Raw genomic sequence first — 23,710 nt, 5'->3', positions numbered from 1 at the left:
TGACTGAGCAGAGAAAATGAGATTGATCTATGTAACTCAGTAATATGCTATACTACTTATAAACTAGAGTATTCATTTCAGCTCCTTGACTAAATACTGAATTCAGTATTTTTAATACAGAAAATATTTATTCAAGCCAGGCTAATGCCTAAACGTGACCATGTGAACTTAGTACAATAGAGTTTTGGACAAACTGGAAGCTTTTTTAATCATGTGATAATATAACAGCCCATGATGAAATACTATAGCATACTGACCACAAACTTCCCCAAGAATAATAAAGATTATTAGTTTTAATTGGAAGGTATCCATCTTCTAAAGTCATTATATCCATGAGGGGAGAAAAACCACAATCAGTCTAGGCCACAGGGAACATGAAACTGTACTTGTCCATTTTCTGTCCACCTGTTTCACTCATGTAACATCCTGGAATTCTTGATGACTTTAGTCAGCAATTTGGACTCAGAGCTAGCGATCCTGCGATCCTTGGCCTTTCATCGTCAGAAGGATGAGAATGAGCAGGTCATTGGCAAAAGTGATTTCCCTAATTAGCAATTAAGAAAGATCATACTTGTTATAGCAGGCTCTGCTCATAACCCACAATAAAACTGAAGATTGTGGGGTACCTCCATCCAAGGGGCTCACTTTGGAGAATGAACAGGCTACTGGAGGAGCAGATTCTCTGTACCAGATGGGAGCTGGATGGACCGCAGAGACCGAGCAGGTCCACACACTCCGAACAGGAAGAGCATCTTTCAGGAGCCGCGCCCACCATCGCGTCCAACCTGGACGTGACGTCCAGTGCAGGTCACCTCAACCACAATCCACCAGCAATGCAACCGTAAGACCGATGGGTAGATGTTCACACTCTGTACTGAGAACCCTTGGATTCATCATTCTGCTGTACTACTTAGTATCTACTGAAGGCTGAACAACTAAGTTCTCCAAGGCTACCATCAGGCCTGTTGGAAGTAATACAGATTAAGTGATATATAAAACTATTTGGCATGTACCTGACACATATAAAGATGAATAAAACGTTGTATAATTTTTAGGTTTAGGGTAAGATTTAAATGAGCTATATGAAAATCACTTAGTATAGGGCATGCCTTATAGTATCTATTTAAAAAGCCAAATTATTATTATTATTATTATTATTATTATTATTATTATTACTGCTGGAGGCCCCTCTAGCTATAAGCCTTCTGATATTTCTTGGGTGGGTCATGGGACTTGAACTCAGCGCCTATGCACTGTCCCTGAGCATTTTCGCTCAGAGCTAGCACTCTCCCACTTGGAACCCTAGTGCCACTTCCCGTTTTTCTGGTGGTTCATTGGAGATAAGAGTCTCACAGACTTTCCTGTCCAGCCTGGCTTTAAAGCAGGAGCCTTAGATCTCAGCCTCTTGAGTAGCTAGGAATCACCAGCACCCAGCTTATATCTTTCTCTTACAACTAAAATGCAGGTTTCCGAGCTACAATCTCGCTCAGAGAATCAGTGAATACACATATTCTAGCTAGAAGCATTGGCAAGGTGCTCACACATCTGTTTTCCACCTCTCCAGAAGACATGCTGTTGCCTCCAGCCTGAGGTCCGGGGCTGATGGGCAGATCTAGGGTCCACCACCACTTTCTATGGAAAATGACCCACAAAGATGCACATCCGCCTGGAACCCAATACGTAACGAAGGCCCATGATGCTGTGGGAAGCAGAGCCGGCGGGGTGCCAAACCCACGCCATCTCTGCGGTTGACATCTCCCACACAGCAGAGCATCGTGTACGCCAAGTCCCAACTCGGCTTTCAGATGTTCCATTTGAGGTGAGGATAAACGTCACACTTGAACAGCGTGTCAGGGAAGTGGTTAACAGGAATCAGCCGCGTCTACAAAAGGTCTGCCTTTCTTATATGGCCAGTCATGCACCTTACAGTCCCGGGCAACTGCAACTGTGGCTGAACGATAACAAGTAAACAGCAGTTCATGTTTATTAGAAGGCTAACTTTGGGCAAGGGCTATCCTAAGCACTGGGCAAATATTACAGTACTCATTGCCTTCTAGCTCTAGGGGTGACTGCTAGAGAGGAGGAGATTTTAGGTGACATGCAGAAGATACTATTTTTATTGCCTAATATATCAACAATTGGTGGGAGGATAATGGGGAGAGAGATCAATTTTTACAACAGAAAGTGATCTGCCATGCAGCAACAAGGAAGAAAGTTTTGATAATGTAAATGAGTCTCATAAACAACACAGCTTTGCCCTACCCAGACCTCCAAGTAACTTCTACAGCTATGTGTGAAGTAGTACTCCATGGCCAAGCCCTGACATTGCTCAGAAAGCTTTCTAATCCACTCATAATTCTGCACATAAGCCGGGCACTAGTGGCTCATGCTTGTAATCCTAGCTACTTTGGAGGCTGAGCTCTGTTGACTGTGGTTCAAAGCCAGCCTGGGAAGGAAAGTCCATGAGACTCTTATCTCCAATTAAACAGCAGAAAACTGGAAGTGATGCTGTGGCTCAAAGTGGTAGAGTGCTAGCCTTGAGCTGAAGAGCTCAGGCACAGTGCCCAGGCCCTGAGTTCAAGCCTCACGACAGAATAATAATAATAATGTGCATTAAGATTAATCAGAGGGCTGGGGATATGGCCTAGTGGCAAGAGCACTTGCCTTGTGTACTTGAAGCCCTGGGTTCGATTCCCCAGCACCACATATACAGAAAATGGCCAGAAGTGGCGCTGTGACTCAAGTGGCAGAGTGCTAGCCTTGAGCAAAGAGTAGCCAGGGACAGTGCTCAGACCCTGAGTCCAAGGCCTAGGACTGGCAAAAAAAAAAAAAAAAAAAAAGATTAATCAGAGTTATCATATACCAGGGAAGTTGTCTTCTCTTGATATTGCTACCTCAATTTTACTGGTAATAAAATTTGAAGCACTTAACTTCCAACTACTGCTTATCCCTAAGGGAGCCCAGGTTGAGTGTCCTTTAGAAGCTTTGAGGGTCTTGGCTGTCTCATACCTATACATCATATACAGAGAGAATTTGTAATTTTGCAACTAACACAATGCCAATACCAACACAGTAAGGGAAGTTATTCTCTACTGCATCCCTTCAGCAAATTGCAGTTCTATTTACTCCATCAGTGCATGGAGGAAAAACGACAAGAGATGGCAACAGTATTCATGTATTTGGTCACCACCAACTACTGTAGACCTAGTAGGCTGCTCCTTGTCACCACCAACTGCATAGCTACCATATATTCAGTACTCTGCTCTTAATGGGACCATATCCGTAATGAATTGTGGGTTAGTAATTGAGTCATCCTATTTGGAGAAATTCCCTGACAGAGAAGTTAGACAGAAGAGAACAAATGTTCCCAGAAGTATTATCAGATACTGTATATGTTTTTGATACACTATGTAGTGTATATATGTCTAACTGATCTAGGGAAGGGAAAGAAAAACAGGGTGTAAGATATCATAAGAAATGTATACACTGCCCTGTTACGTAACTGCACCCCTTTAGCACAACACCGTGTCAAAAAAAATTTTAATTAATAAAGAAGTATTATCAGAGTTACCAAAAACATATAAACAAACCCCCAAAGAATCCATGGGGGAGGGGAATACAGTGTAATATTTACCTTAAAAGAAAAAAAAAAGTCTGCCAGATGAGATGACACAATCCTGTAATCCTAGCTCGTTGGGTGGTAGAGATAAGAGGATCATAGTTCAAAGCCAGTCCAGACATGAAAGGTAGAGAAACTCCACCTCAACCAGTGGCTGGGCATGGTGGTACACACCTCTAATCTTAGCTGCAAGGGAAGCACAAAGGCTTAGAATGGTGGTGTATACCTATCATCCACAGCAACACGGGTAATTGTAAGTCGGGTCAAAGCTCAGGCTGGCCTGGCCCTAAAGCTAGCTACTTATCCAGAAAAGGGCAAAAGAGGGCTTAGAGGTATGGCCCAAGTGGTAGAACACCTGCCTCGCATGCGTGAGGCCAATTAGCAGGACTGTCAAAAAGATAAAACATAAGCAATCCTAAGGAATGATTATTTTAAATATACCCATCACTGTGTACTAGACAGAAAACTCTCAGCCATGACCAAGTGTTAGATAATACCCCAATTTTAAAGTGAAGGGTGAAGTATATGTTTTCTCTCACAAAGTAAATGACTCCAGAACAAATTGCTTTATGATGTTAGATTTGAGAGGTCTGATAGTTCTATTAGTCTCACGGCACAGGGCTCAGAACAGTACAAACAAACAGAAATAAAATAAAATATTGAGTCCTAGGTGATGAGGGTGTTATTTTCATGGTTTGTGTGAATCAGCTCAGGTAGGGTACAATAAGTTACAAATCTTTTTTTTTTTTTTAATAAATGTGTTTACCACCTAGAAGAAATCAGCTTGATTCAGTGTCTTGTAGAGTACTCAATTTTGGCAAATTAAAGGTAATACAATTTCTCCATGAGCTATGGTAACATCTCCTGGTGAATCACGAAGTAAATGTGCCACGTTCTATGAGGATGGGACCAGAGAAGTGTCATGCATCCCGCCAATGTCACAAAGGGCCTAAGGTTAAGGTATGACGTCGCCAGGTTCCGAGCAGGGCAGGCTGAAGGGGGCAGGAGACTGGGAGATAGGTTACCCACTTTTCTGGATGGTCTCCAGCCTTCATTACTACACACACAAAAAAAAATCAGGCCAGCTTTCAGCCTCAATTTACATCTGGAAAGGCATCAAGTATGGAGAGTTGAAGGAGAATTGTAAATAGAGGATAGAAATAATTACAAATGTGTAAATTGTCCCCCAGACAACTCTACAACTATTACGAAGCATGAAATTAGTCCTTGTGAGATGAAGCACCTTATGGATAAACACTCAGCTCTAAATGCAAGCCCAGATAAACCATTTCCTTGATTTTGCCTACTGGAAATAAATAAATAAATAGAACTCAGTACTGGACAAAGCTCTTTAATACAAGGAAGTAGTTGAATGTTCCACTTTATAACTGATGTCATAATTCTGCAGTCCAGGGCAACATGATGTCATGTAATTATCTGGATAACTGCTATAGACCTCTCTTTTCTCCTCTTCCCCCACGCTGACTGAGTGCCAGGGATTGTCTCCCTTTAAGCCCATGTGTGTCCCCTGTCACTCCTGCCTTTTAATGACTCCTCTCTCCCCAACGCAGGGGTCAGGCATCACAGAGCAGGCTGTTCTGGGCCAGCATGCTCACTCTCTATAGCCAAAGCCATTCCTAATTAAAGCCCCTTATCTATGAACACTGAAGGTCAGAGATGCACGCAAGGTCATGGGTGTTCACCAGGTCAAGAGCACGTGATGGACCTCTACAGTGAAACCTTTTGTTTTCAATCTGAAAAAGGAAAACTAAGGAGACATAAGGAAATAGAAAGACCTTCCAGGCTCCTGGATTGGCAGAACCAATATCACAAAAACAGCAATACTGACCAAAGCAACCTACAAATTCAATGCAATACCCAACAAAACCCCAATGTCCTTCTCCAATAAGATGGAGAAAGTGATCTAAACATAATCCTTAGTAGCCAATGCAATCCTTAGTATCCATGTAATACTGGAGGTATAACAATACTAAACTTCAAACTCTACTGCACAGCTGTAGTGATGAAAACACCTTGGTATTACCACAAAAAAGAAAACCAGGGTGGAGGCCTCACGGAACAGAATAGAAGGCCCAGAAATAAACACGCAGACCTATAGCAAGCTCAGGATTCTAAAATGCTCATTCGGTTCTGCCGGCTACCGCACTGGCTTCCCAATTCAAGGAAGATTTCTTCCTGAGACTCCCATATATAGTTTGTAAAAAAATAAATAAATAAAGTCAAAAGACTATAATGAGCCAGAAGAACCAACCTGTGAATAACGCCATCGTGAAACAATACAATCAACAGGAACTACAAAGAAGTGGTAGGTGCTTTGGAGAAACCTGACTTTAAAAATATGTCAATTCAAAAAGAACTATGAAAATGACATGAGATGGGATGCATGCACCTAGGGCAGGGTTGGGGAACTGACTTCACACAGGGACACCTCGTTCCTGGTCTTGGCTACTGAGAAGCGCAGATATTATTTCTAAACATCGCAGCCACGTTCCGCCCTGTGCAGCCTACAAGGCAGGCTTCGCTGCAAGTGCTCACAGTACTTTGCAAAGAGACAGAAGTGTGTGTGTGTGTGTGTGTGTGTGTGTGTGTGTGAGAGAGAGAGAGAGAGAGAGAGAGAGAGCGTGTGTGGGTGTGTGCTAGGCCTTGCCCTAGCACTTTCGTTTTAATTTGGCATTTAAGACACAGTCTCAATGACTTTTGCCTGAGAGCGCCTTGAATCACAATTCTAATTCTCTCTAGCTCCTAATTAGTATTATTGATACGTGCCGCCACATCCAACTTCTGCTGTGAAATGTGAGACTCTCCTTCCATAGCTGAATAAAGCTAGGAAGACAGATGGTAGAACGTTCCCATAAACCCATGCACTTTGAGAGTCAACAAAACCCAAGGAGCCAATGGAGAGGTATTGAGATAGTGTGCAAACAGGCGCGCTATCTTGAGCAAATCTTAGCACTTCAGCTAAGGGTACTGGCTAAGGGCACAAGATTTAGACTTGAAGCAACCTGTCTGCAAACTACAGCACTCCTAGTTAAGGGCCCCATAATTTTAATCCAAACTCTTTAAGAAGGCTGAGCTTCGTTTTCCTATTCTACTCAATGGTACCCCAGGGGTCCAATGTTAAGGGCTTCCATGCTCTGTGACCCTCACAAACTCATTTCACACTCTAGGGTGCTAGGATGGCAGCAGGCCTTGATCTCCTGTCACTTTTTTGCTAGCAAGTGAATATGGATGAAAATAAGCATAACCTCGTAACTGTGCTACATATGTCAAAGGAGGCACATGTAGGTTACTATGGGCATGGGAAACTAGACCTGACTAGAAAGTCAGAGGGGGAAAAAAATGAGAAGCTAGAGAAGGGCTTCTAGAGTAGAACTCTGAAGTCGGAAGAGGTGTTAACAGGTAAGGATCCTGAGATAGGCCCCCGAGAGCAGGAAGTCTAGCTTGAGTAAGGAAGAGGGGAAGAGCTCAGAACAGCCCATTTCAATGGAGTAAGGCCTTGGGGAAGGGGCGTCGCACTGAAAGGGGGTGGGAGTAACAAAGGGGTGTGGCATTAGGGAAGGGTATGGGGAAGGAGGGTGGGGCAGAGAGGTGGGCATGGAGATGGGGCAGGGGAAGGTGAGGTAATGGGGGATTGTATACATAGGTGAACGGCTGTTACTTTGGTCCAGAGAGGTCACATGCAGTCATTTGGGCCAAGACAATGGGATGGGGGGAAAGTGAGAGGATGGAGTTTTGCATATCTTGTCTTAGTAAACTCTTATAGAAATGAATGCTGGGGCTGGGGATATGGCCTAGTGGCAATAGTGCCTGCCTCGGACCCACGAAGCCCTAGGTTCGATTCCCCAGCACCACATATACAGAAAACGGCCAGAAGCGGCGCTGTGGCTCAAGTGGCAGAGTGCTAGCCTTGAGCGGGAAGAAGCCAGGAACAGTGCTCAGGCCCTGAGTCCAAGGCCCAGGACTGGCCAAAAAAAAAGCAATGAATGCTACTAGTGTGTTCTGCACATATATACATCTGTGCAAACATATATATATATATATATATATATAATTTCAGAGAAGTGCTTTGCCCAGGGGTCACAGGCTTTGCCCAGCATTCACTTGAAAGCACTTGGTACCAGGATTGACTTTGGATAATCAAGACAACAAAATCAGTGTGTAATGCCATGGTTTAAGCCATAAGGCTATTTGGATTAAAATATAACAGTGAAAAGGCATTGAATCTTATTTCATTTAGGCCAAAACAATGTGACTACATTTTTAAATTTCAGAGCTTAGCAAAACACGGTATCATTTTAGAATTACATGGTATCTTCGAGACAGGCTTCCTAGTGTTTGGGGACTCACCCCCCCCCACACACACAAAACACCATAAAATCACGCACCCATATCTACAGTTAATTTATCAGACCCACAAAATGTAAAACTCTTGACAGCAAATATTCCTATCACTCACTTCCCCAAATCTCTGCTCTGAACATCTCTAATCTTTCAAAACAGATGTAGCTATGGCTCCATTGTGTGCAGTGTGCATATTCAATAAAAATGCCCTTGAGAGTTCAATTTACACACACACACACACACACATGCACGCGCGCGCGTGTTTGGTAGACATTAAATCATCAAAGAATCACTTTTTGATTAAAAGAAGGGGAAGAAAACACAAGAGTAAATCTTAAAAACCCTAAAGGGTATTTGTTGTAGCTATTCCCTAGAGGAATAATAATCACATCACCTAAATGTTCTTCATTACTCCTAAAAGCACGATCTTTCTTCTCTGTCCCAGGAGTTACAAATCCAAATATTTACAGAATCCACATAGGGGCAGCAAGTAACTAAGACACCGGAGGGATAAAAGCTGTTAAGGACTACCAGGTAGCAATCCAGTTTAATTAAAAATCCCCCTACATTCACAGGCAGACTCACAGACAACTTCAGCCCGGGGCAAATCAGTCCACAAGCCCTTGAATGTTTACTACCACAAAAAGAAAGATCCCTAATCTACTCACAAACTAAATGAAATATGCTTTGGAAAAAGCTATTTCGTGACACTTAGTATGGCCTTTTTAGCTTAAGTTCTCATTCTTCATGAAAAGGTGTCATTTTTAAAGACCTATAACTACAAGCTCAGAGGCAATCCTTAGAGAAATCCAGTTCTTCATATACTAATTACAATGGACAGATACAGGTTATTATTATTATTTTGCTCCCAAATTAAATACATCCTCTCATGTCTCCCTCCAGGGTGGTTTCTTGTTTACTATGCATCCATCAGATGTGGGGAAATTATACCTGGGATATGCAGGCTCTGGTCTGTTTAAATAAAATCTCTCTCCTATGGTGGGACAAAAGCCCAAAGGAATGTACCTGCCTCGAACAATTTTCCCATGCCAAAAGAAAAAAAAAAAAACATTATTTACATGAACCATGTAAAATACATGGTAGCAACTATACAAATGCATTTTGAAGGCTTTAGATGATACAAAAGCATAATCATCCCAGCAGATGCTAAGGGTGGCCAGGATAGGTTATATTCTGTTGATGCCTGGGGTCCTTCTCCAAAATATTAGCTTAAACATCGAAACTATTTCAGAACCTTTAAGTAAAGGAAACCGAATTCCCTCAGATCAATAAGAAGAGCAGATTAATGTCAGAATGCAGTGATACTGAAAACCATCACCGGGCCAAGGAAAGCCGTCGGTGGCCAAGTCATTCCCATTTTCCATGAGTTGACAGTTTTTCAACATAATTACACGCATGCTAATAAAAGAATACACGTAAATCTTCTGAAGTTGTAGGATATCACTACAACGGCCCTCTCCCCGCCCCCCACACACACACCTTTCCCTGAAAGGTCAGATGACTTGACAGTAGATACTGATATGCACACAAAAAGAAGCCACCAAGACATATGCATCTGTATGAGAAATGGAGATTAAACTCCTCTACCCAGTATTAGTCTCCATCCCAAATGGAAAGAACTATGGCTTTGGGTACAGAAGTCTCACAGGAGTCCAACCTGACTCCGGTCATTTTTCTCACAGTGAACCAGGATGTTTTGTGTGGTGTTTTTTTTTCCCCTTAATCTTCTCCTAGGGTTGTTGTTAAGAACGATGTGAAATGATTTCTGCAAGCAACTCAGGAACACTCATAAAGATAAGGTAATATTCCCAAACACACAGGAGGGTTTATTTATTCATCTCAAAGATGGATGGCTTCAAACACTTCTTTAAAATAAAAACAGATTTGATAAATATTTGAAAGGCCTATACTTTGAAAGGATAGGAAATTGTATAAGGCCAGAAGAGAATAACATAAACCCAGTAGTGAATTATATTTGTGTGCCTAGCACCTTTATCCCCCTGAGTTGAATCGAGTTTATTAATTCAATATACTTTATATCTACTGTGTAACACTTTATCTACAGAGCTCAACAGTTTCTTTTCACTCTTGTTATTTATTTATTGTTGGATTAATATATACCGGGAGAAGAAAGGTGAGACATTGTGACAATCTCTAGAAATTGCCAATAAGAAATTTGACACTGTGAAAGTAACATCACTTCCTGAATTTTTCATCCTAAAGGCTTTTTATAGGAAATTGTCAGGGACATCAAGGTGGTAATGCTGTTGTCTGTGATGGCTACAATGAAACCTGGTGCATGGTTGGCAAAGTGTCCCCTCCAGGTCAACAATACCAGCCTTACTCTGCCACTTGTGGATGCAGAGCTTCAGAGCAGAACTCCAGGGACGGAGTTAGACACTTGGTGTTCTAAAAAGCCCTTTGCGACATGCAAAACTTAAATAGCCACAAGCTTCAGGTATGGCTAGGGTGACAGACCGAGCACGCTGGAGAACAAGACTAGTTAAGAAAGAATATAAGGCCCTGACCAAGAAATTGGAACAATACTGAGAATAGGTCAAGTCTATTCCTAGGTTTTGGGTTACATAACAAATGCCATTTTTCCAAGATGAAGGAACAGGAGGAAGATCAGTAAACTAGTGGAAAAAAATACTTCTGACTTTTTTTTTGTCAGTCATGGGGCTTGAACTCTGGGCCTGGGCTCTGTCCCTGGGCACTTGAGCTCAAGGCTAGCACTCTACCACTAGAGCCACAGTGCCACTTCCTGCTTTCTAGTGGTTAACTGGAGATAAGAATCTCACAGACTTTCCTGCCTGGGCTGGCTTTGAACCATGTTCCTCAGATCTCAGCCTTCTGAGCAGCTAGGATGACATGCATGAGCCACCGGGGCTGAGCAAAACATCTGACTTCTAATAATAATGACCTTATTCTAATCTAGGAAGTTGGGAAGTGCATAGGTCAAATATAAAACATTTTGAACTTGGCATGTCTTATTTAATGTGATGAACTCCAGTTCCACCCATCTTCCTGAAAAGGGCATTATTTACTTCTTTATGGCTGAATAATGCCCCCATTGTGTATATATGCCACCTATTTTCTTTATCTAGCTATCAGTCGTTGGGTCCCTAGGTTCCCATCTCTTAGTTCTTGGAAACACTGCTGCTATAAGCATGGGTTCTCGGTTATCTCTCTTGTGCATTGATTTGCATTCCTTTGGATATACGCACAAGAGTGGTTTAGCAAGGTCATACGGTATTAGACTTATTTTTAATTTCTTGAGGAAATCTCGAGAAATACCAGAATCCATCTCACTCATTAGGATGGTCATTCTCAAGGAAACAACAAGAAATGCTGGCAAAGATTTTTTTTGGGGGGGAAAAACCTTAATACATTGTTGGTAGATATCTAAGTCAGCCACTATGAATTTATCTTTTAATTTATCTTGGGTCTGTAAATTAGCATTATTTATCAAATTCTCAGGCATCGTTTCTATAAATATCCCATCTCTTTCATCTGTTCTGTACCAGGGGCATAGAATAAATGTCAAAAAAATTTCCAAGTTTCTCTTATCTCCCCTCTCTAACTTCTTGTCACTCTGTGGCAAGTATACCTTTCTCTCTTCCTCCAATGTGAGCTCTGTCTATGATGCTATTTTATCTTTGCATTGTTTATTCTATTAAGTTGTTTATTCAACTTCTTTCTCTGGAAAAGTTGTAGTATCTCTTTCTTTTATAATATTCCTAATCAACATCATGATCTGTTGTGCATGCTTGTATTTTAAATTGTTCTCTTTTGCTCCTTGAAACATTCAGACACCGTTATTTTCTCTTCTATATCTGATCATTCCACTATCTAAAAAAATCTCAGGGCTTAAATCTGCTTTCAGCTTTGTTTTCCTTCTAGTATCTCTGACTGATGATAGCTGAATTTTCTGCAAGTGGTTATTATCTTTATCACTGTAGTATCTTTCACACAGATATATAGCTGGAAGTCAAAGGAAACTAGTAACATATGGTCCTTTTCCAAATCTGGGGTTCATGCAAGAGTTCTAGGCCCACCTTCCTTAATTTTGGCTTCCTAGTAAATTGGCTCAAGGCTGGTGCAAAGAAAGATGTGAGCTGATACCGGTATTTGTAATCAGAGTAATTTCAGTCTCGCTTGCTCACTTGCTTGCTCTTTGCTCAGCACCCCCCATTGTGATTTCAGTTCAAGGCTTGTTTGAGGTTTTTCAATGTGATATTTGGATGGACAGCATCCAAATGTCTGGTCAGCATTCATACACTGATACCGAATGACATAAACTGTTATCAGCAAAAATATTACTCAAATCCTAGCAAGATTTTTATTCTTTAGACACCATAGAGAGAAGTGTCGGAGAACCATGGAGGAAATATTTAGATTTGCTGTTTCCTGTGCACTTATGTCAATTGAGGGGGAAAATAAACTGATTCGTTTGGGTGGTTCTTTTCACGGAAGCCAAGATCACTCCGAGTAAAATCTTTTTTTCTACTCAAAATGGGCCACACCAGCGCCGAAGAGAGAAGCGGGGACAGCATGATGAACTGGCCCACGCGCTCCATCTTCGCTCGTCCAAACCACGCACGAGCCGACACGCTCACACAGAATGACTCGATGCACTGGTAACAGATTGTGGTCTTGAGCCGCTAGACTCTTCGCAATTGTCTTCACGGAGGGGAGGGGATGCTATCGTTAGATCTGTTTTTGTCTTGAAACCTGGAGAAAGAACTATGTCTCTGGTGTCCCTTTTGCTTCCAAATACTAGAAAAAAAGACTTTTTATCAGACGAGCACAACTTACATGGACATGGAAGAGTGTGCTTTTCCTTTAAGGCAATAATGATAACATTTCCCTTCCTTCTTGTTCCTGGAGGTCCAGTGTTCTCTCAACTGAGCCGCACACATCTCAACTTGCATCTTTTTTTCTGCTTGGGCTGGCTTTGATCCGTGACCCTCACACATCTCAGCCTCTTGAGTATCTAAGGTGACAGGCATGAACCACCCGGTGCCCAGCCAGGCACCTGGATGGGTGGAAGAAATCATTCAAATTGTCCTATTCAGAAGGTGTTTTAGCACTGTACTAAAGCTACAATAACTGAGAGGGTACCTTCTGCAGCTCAGTAAAGTCACAAGATACCTCAATATTAACTAATGTAAATGATCCCCAAGATAGGTCACCTAGATGAAAAGAAACACAAGTTGCTCATGTTGTCAGGTCTTGTGCCCATGAAAGAAGAAAACCATGGGGTTTCTGTTCTTCCCACATGGACACCCGGAAGGACACACAGGAGACTGGCAATGTGTCTGTGCCGGGAGAGGGCAGTCAAGGGAGTGAGGTCAACAGGGGACAGGGGAACATTGCCTTCCTTCTTCTGCACTAGGCAGCTTTTTCCATGTACGTGTACTTTTAAACACATTTTAAAAAATACAATTTCATAAAAATGCCCCCCTCCATCCTAACAGTCATGAGATTCCTAGAACAGGCTCCACACACAGCCAGTGTGGCAACACTGGGTTTTGTGTTTAGTCCCATTAACCATTCCCTTAAGCGCAAGGGTAATGGCCTTCAATGACGTCAATGAACGCTTCCATCTCCCAGGATCTTGCTGAATATTCAGTCTGCAGAGACCAAAGGAGAAGCCACAGGACCCTCAGCACCGTCCCTGCCTCTCCCTTGCTCCTTCCTCCTATCCCCAAGTTCACATCTGGAAGCATATTCCCCAAGGCGGCCTTGCTGAGAGGTGAAAATGTGGAGTATAAATGCCTCAGGAAACTCAGCCCCCACGAGCATGCTAATCCACTCTCTGCTTTGTTAGAAAAGCCGCCCTGAGGATCGTGGTTCAAAGCCAGCATGGGCAGGAAAACCTGTGAGACTCTTATTTCCAATTAACTACCCCCCCCCCAAAAAAAAAGGTGGAAGTGGAGCTGTGGCTCAAGTGGTTGAGGGCTAGCCTTGAGCAAAAGGAAAAGAAGAAAGAAAGAAAGGAAGGAGGGAGGGAGGGAGGGAGGGAGGGAGGGAGGGAGGGAGGGAGGGAGGGAGGGAGGGAGGGAAGGAAGGAAGGAAGGAAGAAAGGAAGGAAGGAAAGGAAGAAAGAAAGAAAAAGAAAGAAAGAAAGAAAGAGAGAGAGAAAGAAAGAAAGAAAGAAAGAAAGAAAGAAAGAAAGAAAGAAAGAAAGAAAGAAAGAAAGAAAGAAAGAAAGAAAAGTTCAGAGACAGCATTTAGGCCCTGAGTTCAAGCACCAGGACCAGCACAAAACAAAACAAAAACCAGCTCCATAGTTCTGAGTGACTTACTACCTCTGTCTTGTCACGTGTCATCTCCGCCATGACAGAAGGCAGCAAGAAGCCCTCATTGGATGCTAAGCAGATGTATATGGACTCCCCTGCTCCAGAGCTACGAGCTAAATAATCTTCAACCCTTTATGAATTATCCAATGTGTGGTAACCTATTTATAGCGACACAATATGGACCTCACAAACACCCACTGCCATGCACATCTACCAGAAGATAGCTGTCACTTCAGTGTCATTTAAAAGATTTTGCGGGAGGGCACTGAAATCAAGGCCAAGTCCAAGGGCATTGATCGGAGTAATCAATGACAGCAATCTGTTGTTAACTAAAGCTCAGTAAAACCCCCAGAGTCCACAATCAAGGTGGCTGTCACTCACAGGTATAAACCATTGGTTAGGAACCTAAATTCTATCACTAGCTCAGCTACTAGCTTGTCATGAGATGATGGACAAGAAATAATTGGTCTTACCGCCCTAAGCCTCACTTTCTCCCATCTATAAATGTCTATCGTATCAGGAATGTGGGTGTTAGAGTTTGAAATGTTCCCCATGGCCCATGTGTTAAAGACTTGGTTCCTCTTCCATGGCACTATTAGGAGGTGGCAGAGCTTTTAAGAGGGGGGATTTACTGGGAGGAAGTTGGGTGGTTGGGAGGCACATCCTGCAGGGCCTTTGGGATCCTGGTCTCTTTCTTTCATGCCCTAGCCAAGAGATAGATGAGCTCTCCACCATAATGCTTCCCATCACCATAATCCCAAAATACAACAGAGCCAAGCAACCCTGGACTGAAACCTCTGGCACCGTACAAGCCCAAATAAATGTCTCCTCTATAAAGTCACATTTCTCAAGTTATTTTGTCATAGACACTGAAAATGCACAAACACAATGGGTCTCAATGCATAAGAGTCCTACAATCAACTAAAACCAACAGAGAACCACAGCAGGAAGTTAAAAAATTAAACGAGAGCTGAATGGAAAATGTTGGACTCTATGACTTATACTGCTGGGAAATAGCAAGTAGTAGGAAATAGCAAAGTTTCAGTGGAAGTCATTCAGGTACATACTAAACAATGACACCAAATTTGCTTTTGTGCATCACAGCCATTGAAAAGCCACAGAGGATAATCTCCAAGCTCCTTTTAAGCTCAGAGCTTTATAAGCCAACTAAAGATAGTAAAGTTTGAAAATAAGAATCTGGTCTTATATTAGCAAGCCCTCATGGGTTACTCCTGATCTACTCTTTTTTTTTTTTTTTTGTCAGTTGTGGGGCTTCAACTCAGGGCCTGGGTGCTGTCCTTGAGCTCTTTCTGCTCAAGGCTTAGCACTCTACCACTTTGAGCCATAGCTCTACTCCCAAATTTTGAGTGATTCATTGGAAATAGTCTCTCAGGGACTTGTCTGCCTAGGCTGGCTTCAAACCACAATCCTTAGATCTCAGCCTCCTCCAGTCAGTCTACTTTTTCTAGAAGACAATGCTACCTAATGAGGATGGATCTTCCTGAGACATTTTCAGGTGTGAGATGATAAGAAACAGAGACACACAGACATTCATCACCAAGCTCCTGGCTAAGGGGTTCTTAGCAACGGAGTGGATAGGATCATGGCCTGCTTTCTGCTTTGCCCTTTTTCAGGTGGGAAGTAGTCACCCTAGGTTCCTTCTGTCTCCCCCTAGGGTGCTCCAGAGTGTGACCAAATGAGCCAGCCAAAATAGACCTTAGTTACCCACACATGCACAGTTCATTGAGACATTGTTAATACACACATCTTTACCACCTGGTGTCACGGTGGTAGAGGCTAGAAGACACAGATCAGTGATGCTATATATTGTGGCTTGTCCTTCAGAAACATAATCAGTGCTGACAGGACAGCAGAAATTGCTCAACTTAGCACCTTCCTACACCCCCCAAGGCCTGCCAACCCCACCCAAAGTAGCCAGACTGTGATTAGTCACTGAGAGACGACACAGATAGTAATTCTCCTGGCCTGACAAGATGATCTCCCACAATTTGCTTTGATGTTGAGAGCCTATTCTCCATCAGCAAATCCAGAGAAAGAGAAAAAGTGTGTGTGTGTGTGTGTGTGTGTGTGTGTGTGTGTGTGTGTGTGTGTACTGGGGCTTAAACTCAGGTCCTGGGCACTGTCCCTTAGCTTTTTCTGCTCAAAGCTGGTACTTTGCCACTTGAGCCATAGTTCTACTTCCAGCTTTTTGGTAGTTAATTGAAGATGAGTCTCATGAACTTTTCCACCCAGGCCAGCTTTGAACTATGATCCTCAGATTTCATTCACTCCCTTTTGACAGGAGTTTTATCTAGGACTTTTGCAGGTAGGCAGGCTGTGTATGTGTGAGCTACCAAATATGCCTTCAAACCAAACAAGAAACTCAACCTGGAAATGGTCATTACTTTTAGCAGTCAGAATGTACTGGGCTAGCTGCCAAGAATTTCTGGCTGCTACACTGCCTCACTGTGTGACCTCCAGCAAGTCCCTTTCTATCTCTGAGCCTCAGTTTCCTTTTCTCTCTTTCAAGCTGGCAGGAGACTAGATTCTCTCTCACCTTGGCTCTCGCTCCAGAAGCCGATTAATTTCTCAAACTTTTTGGACTGAGAAACAAATGTGTCTTTCTGTGCAACTAATTGGATGTACAGATAAAATCGTATTAACTTATAAATCAGAGTGTCCCTTCTAATTACATCTTAAGCAACATCAAAATGAAGCTTGCCTAAAGCTAGCAACGGAGTTCATCAACAGCCACTGATTGCACTGCGTTTCCCTCTTCTGTGTGGGCGATCTGACACCTCTGGGGCCACATTAGATTGGATAGGTTTCAATCGCAACGTGTGCATGGTTTTGCTTTAGGGGTTAAAGGATACTGGCCACTTGTTCTGACTCCCATGGAATTAGCTTTTAGCTTTAAATATGTTTTCCTTAGTCATTCAAAAATGTCTTTGGGCTGGGAATGAGGCTTAGCAAGAGTGCTTGCCTAGCATGCATGAAGCCCTGGGTTCAATGCCTCAGCACCACATAAACAGAAAAAGCCAGAAGTAGTGCTGTGGCTCAAGTGGTAGAGTGCTAGCCTTGAGCACAAAGGAGTCAGGGACAGTGCTCAGGCCCCGAGTTCAAGCCCCAGAACTGGCAAAAAAAAAAAAATTCTTTGTACACTTGTGTTATGCTAGGCATGGCTTTCGGATGCAACTTCCAGTAAAACCAGATGAAGAAAGACAGAAGACTGTCAGGTAGAGAGAAGCAGAGACAAGAACACCCCCCAAATGACCTGGAAAAGCACGTAACAAAGACATCCAGCCCAGCTCTGCAGGAATTCCACAAAGACGCACTGTCTGAAGTGAGACCTTTACAGGAAGAAGGCAGCCAAGCTAGAGAAGCATGGAATTGAATCCTGGCAGCTCTTCCCAACTGGTGGATAAGTAAAAGAAACTATTTGGAAGTAACTGAACCAACTAATCATTGACCCCAAGTTCAAATGATCCCACTGTTCTTCCTGACAAGCAGTGCACTGGGGGTTTCATTAAAACACAAACCATAATGTGTTGCACTTACAACGTTCTAAAGCGTAAGGCAGGGGAAAAAATTTCCATCCATGCAACAGGAAGGGTTGAAAAAGGGACAGATCCAGGTTCTGAGTTTTAGGATCTGGGTGACTCAAGGCAAGTTTGAATGGAGCCTGGCACCTAGTAAATGTTTACTAACAGGGTAACAGCACAGCTGGGGGATGCCAGACCTTTGCCTGACACTTCAGCCATGCCTGAAGGTAAAGCTTTGCCAGAGATGTGGGCAACCACCTCTGTGACTTCCTCCAGAATGGAGGTGGGCTTCCCCGCTTCCTTGTCCACACTCGAGATTCCAGGTGCCAGCCACCAACAGTGTCTATTCACTCTCTACTTCTCCACTGACAGCCAGGCCAAAAAAGGAAAAAATAAATAAAGAAACCATCCTATTAAAGACGCAGACATGGCAAATACCAGTGATCTTAGTTTGTATTCTATTTGCAAATGACTGTGGTTCTTTACAATACATGTGTCCGAAAGCTGCTGGTCACAACCACCTAAGGCTCAATCACCTTCCTGGAATAAGAGGTCAAGGGTTAAAAGCAACAGATTCCAAAGATAAAATTTGGATCTGAAAGGGAAAAGATGACAAAACAGTTTGTCAGACAAGATGTCTGGCACCTTTGGCGACTTTTCAATGAGAACAGGAAGAAAGAGATGTTGAGGTCACCTAGAAAACAATTTAAGTGGGCCAGAAAGAGAGGTCATGTACCACAGTTCCCTTCCACCTGCAGAATGAGATAACAGTCCCATCAGAGGTGTCAACTGCATAATAGTGAAGGTACAGACAGATGTATGACAGAGTGCTGGGCACTCTGGACATAGTGGCACACTGGGCTGGCTTGTGATATTATTGCCTGGGACTGCCTACTAGTACAAATAGCAACACACACACACACACAAAGAAAATTGAAGAAGCACTTGATGTTTCTTAAAATGCTTCCTGTCTTGGTAAAAGAAAGAAAAAAAACATAAACATAACCAATGTTTGCAAATTGCTTCTCAAGGCGTTTTCAAAGTTGTGGTGCAACCTTGTTTAGGACAACATACAAGAAAGTCAGCTACTTTTTTTTTTCTGTGTTTATTTTTCTGGCAGCTGAAGGGACTTAGAGTGTTCTTCTTGACGCTGTATGGAAAGAATTCTCAGTGTTGAGAACCCAGAACTATGCAATAACTGGTAACATGCAGATGCTGGTTTCTAGCATGGACTAAAAGAAAGAAAGAAAGATACATAGATACATAGAAAGATACATAGATATGATAGGTAGGAAGGTAGGTGGGTGAGTGAGTGGTTTGGTGGGTGGGTGGGTGGGTGGATGGATGGATTTGAGGCTCTCTGTCCTAAGGTTTCCATTCAGTAAGCCTCTAGTAGGGAGCAGGGAGCAGGAACTGACTTACCTTGGATTACGAGGGTCATGTGATCTGGATGGCCAGCCAGATCTAGTGGCTACAAATCCAGTTGGAAAAGGCTGACTAGAGCCTCCCAAGGGACAGGTCCCAGTTCCAGTCAAGGGAATTCTGGGGAAAAAATCATCTTATCTTCTCCAGTCACTTCTCATTTCCTCATTTCCCTCTGTCTGGTCAAGTGCAGAGAGGCTTGGGGAAAGGCTACCCGATAATCTTTTGGGTTCTACTAGTGCAGGTGAATGTTTATGAGTAGGACGTTCGCAAGCTCTGCAGTCACCCAGCCTGGGCTCCTGGGTCACACCACCGCTGCTTCCTAAGCTGCCAGACCCCAGATAATCATATCCTTCTGTGGGAATCTTTATGCAATGTCTCTAAGTTGCAATGTGCTCAACTATGAGATGGAGAGAATGCTCACAGTGTCTGTGGCACAGGATCTGCGAGTGTATTAAGTAGGAAAGTAGTGTATAAGGAATGACCAGCACAACACCGCGCTGAGTGCTTGGGACCTGTGAGCTGAGACCATTCCCGGCAAGGTCAACCCAAGGAGCCAGCTGCCCTCCCTTAGAGCTACTGTGATTAATGGGGATCACGGAGAGGTAACCCCGGCTGAGCACCTTCCCTTGGGCTGGAGCTTGTCCTTCTATCAAGAGAAATTCACAAGAAATGTTCTTCCCTGGAGAAGATGGGATAGAGGGGGAGGGGGAGGCGTTACATTAGCTAGCTCTCTTGGGAGAAAGTTAAGGAACATAACTAGAAAAAGGACTTTATGACACTGACATAGCGTTGATCAGAGTGGTTGCGAGTCAGCTTGCTTTACAGCCACCTAGGAGATTTGTGAAGTTAGCAACTTCTCTTTTGAGGCTCCAGACTCCCAAGGGAGTGGGCCCAGCAATTTGCATGTCTCAGAGATGACCCAGGAGATCCCTCTAGAAACAAGGCTTAAAGAATCCTGGCGACTATGGTTAGGGAAATAATCCTGGGCCACCACGGGGGCCCCCAAGGTGAATGCACTTGCGTACCTATGCACTTACCAAGAATTTAAACTTCTTAAGCCCTTGTGCAGCTGCATCCCAAACAGGTGTTCAATTCCTGCATAATTCATACTTCCCCAAAGAAGAATTCGGATTATGTCAACTTCCTTAGGATAGCAGCAAGGTTTATAAAAACTGAATACCGCCTCTGGTCCCCGCCATGCCCTCATTACCTCCAGCTTCCCCACCCCCCTCTTCCCGCTCCCCATCCCTTTCTCTTTTCATTCTCCCCCTCTCTTCTCCTTTCCTCCTCCTTCCTTCCCCCCCCCCATTTCTCTACTCCACACATTCTTTGCATCTTTTCCCCCTCTAGACCATTTTCTTTCTCCTCCAGGTCACATCCTTATGTCTGTCTCTTGCTGTCTTCTTCTCAAACATGAATACCTCACTGCCCTTTCCTCCATTTGACTCCTGGCTCCCCTTCTGACATAGAGCTGCCTGGCATATGCACACACGCACACACACACACACACACACACACACACACACCACTAAATCAGACAGTGCGTGCCACAAGTCAAGCCTAACACGTTATTAACTGTTAGCATTCCAAAGCCAGAGGCCCAGAGTGAGGACAGCCCTCATCTGGAGGGAAGCTAAACAAGGGGAAGAAGGCAGCATCAATTGCAGAAAAAATGGCAGCAAGGCCACAGAGCTCTGGAACTCAGGGCCCGCTGGGGAGTGAAGTCCATGAGCCCGGCCCCATTGCTCCAGGGTTCTTTTGCATTTGGACTGCTCAGGGTTCTATTCCAGAGAAGAAACACCCTCCACTTGAGGTTAGCAGGTAGTGAGTGACAGGGTGTCACCAAGTGCATGCTGGGAATGCCTACAGCAGATGAAATCCCCATCCCATTTCAAAGCCAACAGCCCCCTCAGGACTTAAAACCTAAGTAACAACTGCGAGCTAGCTGTGTGTGCAGACCCCAGGGAGTCTTCACCTTCTCCCCCCACCCCTATCAGGTGACCCTCTTCCACCCCATATCCACTCATGTATCTCTGCCAGACATGCAGAATTTCCCACATGCACAGAGATCATTGCTCCCAACCCACAAATGGGTAAACTGAGGACTGCAGATGCTAAGCAGTTAGACATGGCTACTATGGACTGTCCATGGCTTTCATAGCTCAGATTTCCAACTTGCCACTCCCCCGGGGATGATGGGTGAATTTTAGAGAAACTTTTTTTTTTTTCAAAACGCACACGTGCTTCTTCCCAAGACAAGTAATCCTGGGTAGCGGTGGCAGAACTGTCTCTCTCATTTCTTGCATCTAGCTCACCAACACCACTGGCAACCACACCCACCACCTGTACCCCGGTCGCGGCCAGCCCTTATAACTAACTCTCAGGATGTAGGTAAAGAAGAAGAAAGTCTGGCCAGACTCCCCCTCCTAACACTGGAGTACAGAAGATTCAAACGCTAAGGTCTGGCTCACTGCCCAGCCCAGGGGGGCCAGCATCCCCTGCTGCCAGGGATTGCGGGAAGAAGGCGGGGGTTCAAGTCCACGTCACCCAGCTGAATGGCCCCTCAGTTGCCCACAAGTTGAAATCTCAGTCAGGCCCACAATGAGGCCCCTGTTTTCCCACCGAAGGGAGGCATTGGGATGCCTCACTCCTTCTTTGCCCACGTTCAGATGCGCGCCTCCAAGTGGCCCAGCCAGCCAGGGGGGCTCGAGAAGGGGGGAGGAGGGCTAGGCAGGAGGAAGGGAAGGAGTGGGAAAGAGCAGTTCTCCACCCCAGAGTCCAGCTACTGGAAGCCGGAGCCAGCCACCTGTTGGACTCCCTCGGGCCAGGCTGCCCCAAACCTGTCTTCTGGAACTAGGTACACCTGGTGCCTCCATCCAAGGGATCAATTTCACCGACCCCTCTCCCCTCCCCCCATGCTCTCTCAGACCCGCACACTGACACACACAGATACGCACAGGCACGCACACACTCACGCACGCACACACACACACACACACACAGCAGTCCTGGTCTCTCTAAGGGCACCCGCTGCCCGGAGATCTCCGAGCGCGCCCAGGCGGCTGCGGATCTCCAAGCGCTTAGGCTCCGTGCTTGTTTAACACGCGGGCGGCCGAAAAGCCCCAAATGGCACAAGGACGGGGAAAGAGTCGGTGGCCTGGTGTGCAAGCCCCTCTCTCCTTGGGAAGTAGAAGAAGCGGAGGTGGGGGGTGGGGGGGGCGTGTTTCTCTTTGGTTTTAGAAATAAAGGCAATCGGGGAAGGGAACCCCCGGAGTCCACCGGGTTGGTGAACCCAGGTTGCATTCCGCTGCCAAGCCCAGAAGGGTGGGGGAGCCCCAAGTTTCTCACGTCTCCCTGCCATCTCTGCCAGCTGCCAGCTGCTAGCTGCGGGGGGGGGGGGGGGGTTACAGGAAGCCGCCGCGAGAGCCGGTTACTTACTCACCCCAGGATCTAGACGCTTCCACTGCGGGGGACCCAAGCAGACTGGGGCGCGCGGGGGGTCCCTGGAGCGCCCGGGGAGCTCACTCCTCTCCTGGGCCGCGCGGCGGAGGCTACGCGTCCCCGGCGGGGCAGCCGAGGGCGGCGGGTGCCATGGGTGGGGAGCTGGCAGAGGGCGCGCCGCCCGGCTGGGGGCGCATCGCTGCGGGGCGGGCGCAGGCTGCGGCGGGGAGAGGGGGGCTCCCGGGAAGTTGGGAGCGCCGGCGGGGGGGAGGCGGGGGGAAGGAAGGGGGAAGACTTCGGACTTGGCGCTCGCTCGGGTTCCGGGATGGAGGAGGCGCTAGGTACCGGCGGTGCCGGCGGGGGAGCGGCGCGCCCCGAGCGGCGGCTGCGGGGAGCCTGCGTGGGCCGCCGCCTGGCGCTGCCGGGAGCCCTCGGCGGTGACCGGAGCTCCGGGGCTGCGGGGCTGCGGGGCTGCGGGGCGGGGAGCCCCCACCCCCCCACCCCCCGGGCTCAGATCCCGGCTCGCTCCGGCACTCCGCGCCCCTCTTCTCGCGCCCTTCGCCCCGGCGGCTGCGGGGCCGGCTGGCGGGTGTCGGCTGGGGCTCGAGGCGGAGCGGATGGCGGCGGCGGCTGCAGTTCGCGCAGCATGGAGGGCGGTCGCCGACCAGCTCGGATGTCTCGGGCTGGGGCTCTCGGGCTCCGGCGAGCGGCAGCAGCAGCGGCCGCCGCCTCCCGCGCGCCCACGTGCCGGAGCCCCGGCGTGCGCGCTCGCTCGCTCGGGCTGGCGGGGGAGGACGAGGGCGGGCGAGGGCGAGCCCGGGCGGGGGCGGGGAGAGCCTGCACACACACACACCCCCCCCCACCCCGCGCCGCCCCGGGGGGAGCTGCCCCGAGATCCCGAGGGCGCGAGCGCGCGCGCGCGCGGGGGCGCGGGGCTCCGGGCCTGCGGCTCCCGTCCCGTGTCCCCCCCCCAACCCCCCGACTCCCGCGCCCAG

General features: G+C 46.0%; 1 protein-coding gene across 3 annotated transcripts in view; it reads right to left on the bottom strand.

The window, feature by feature from the left end:
* The window catches only part of Sgcd (sarcoglycan delta), a 464,814-nt gene extending 441,683 nt beyond the window's left edge, over positions 1-23,131 (bottom strand). Inside the window, exons 1-2 of one of the 3 annotated variants that reach the window (XM_048334294.1) lie at positions 22,717-23,131; positions 19,272-19,391 (exon numbers count right to left, since the gene is read on the bottom strand). The gene's annotated coding sequence lies outside the window, so the exon portion shown is untranslated. Of the gene's footprint in view, positions 1-19,271; positions 20,368-22,716 lie in introns of those variants that run through there. The other 2 variants (XM_048334295.1, XM_048334296.1) reach the window with 2 other exon arrangements.
* Positions 23,132-23,710: the final 579 nt, after the last annotated feature.

The sequence above is a fragment of the Perognathus longimembris genome, chromosome 25, assembly GCF_023159225.1.
Source record: "Perognathus longimembris pacificus isolate PPM17 chromosome 25, ASM2315922v1, whole genome shotgun sequence".
Classification (NCBI taxonomy): Eukaryota; Metazoa; Chordata; class Mammalia; order Rodentia; family Heteromyidae; genus Perognathus; species Perognathus longimembris.
Note: the sequence above shows the minus strand (reverse complement) of the source record. Positions and strands in the feature narration are given on the sequence as shown.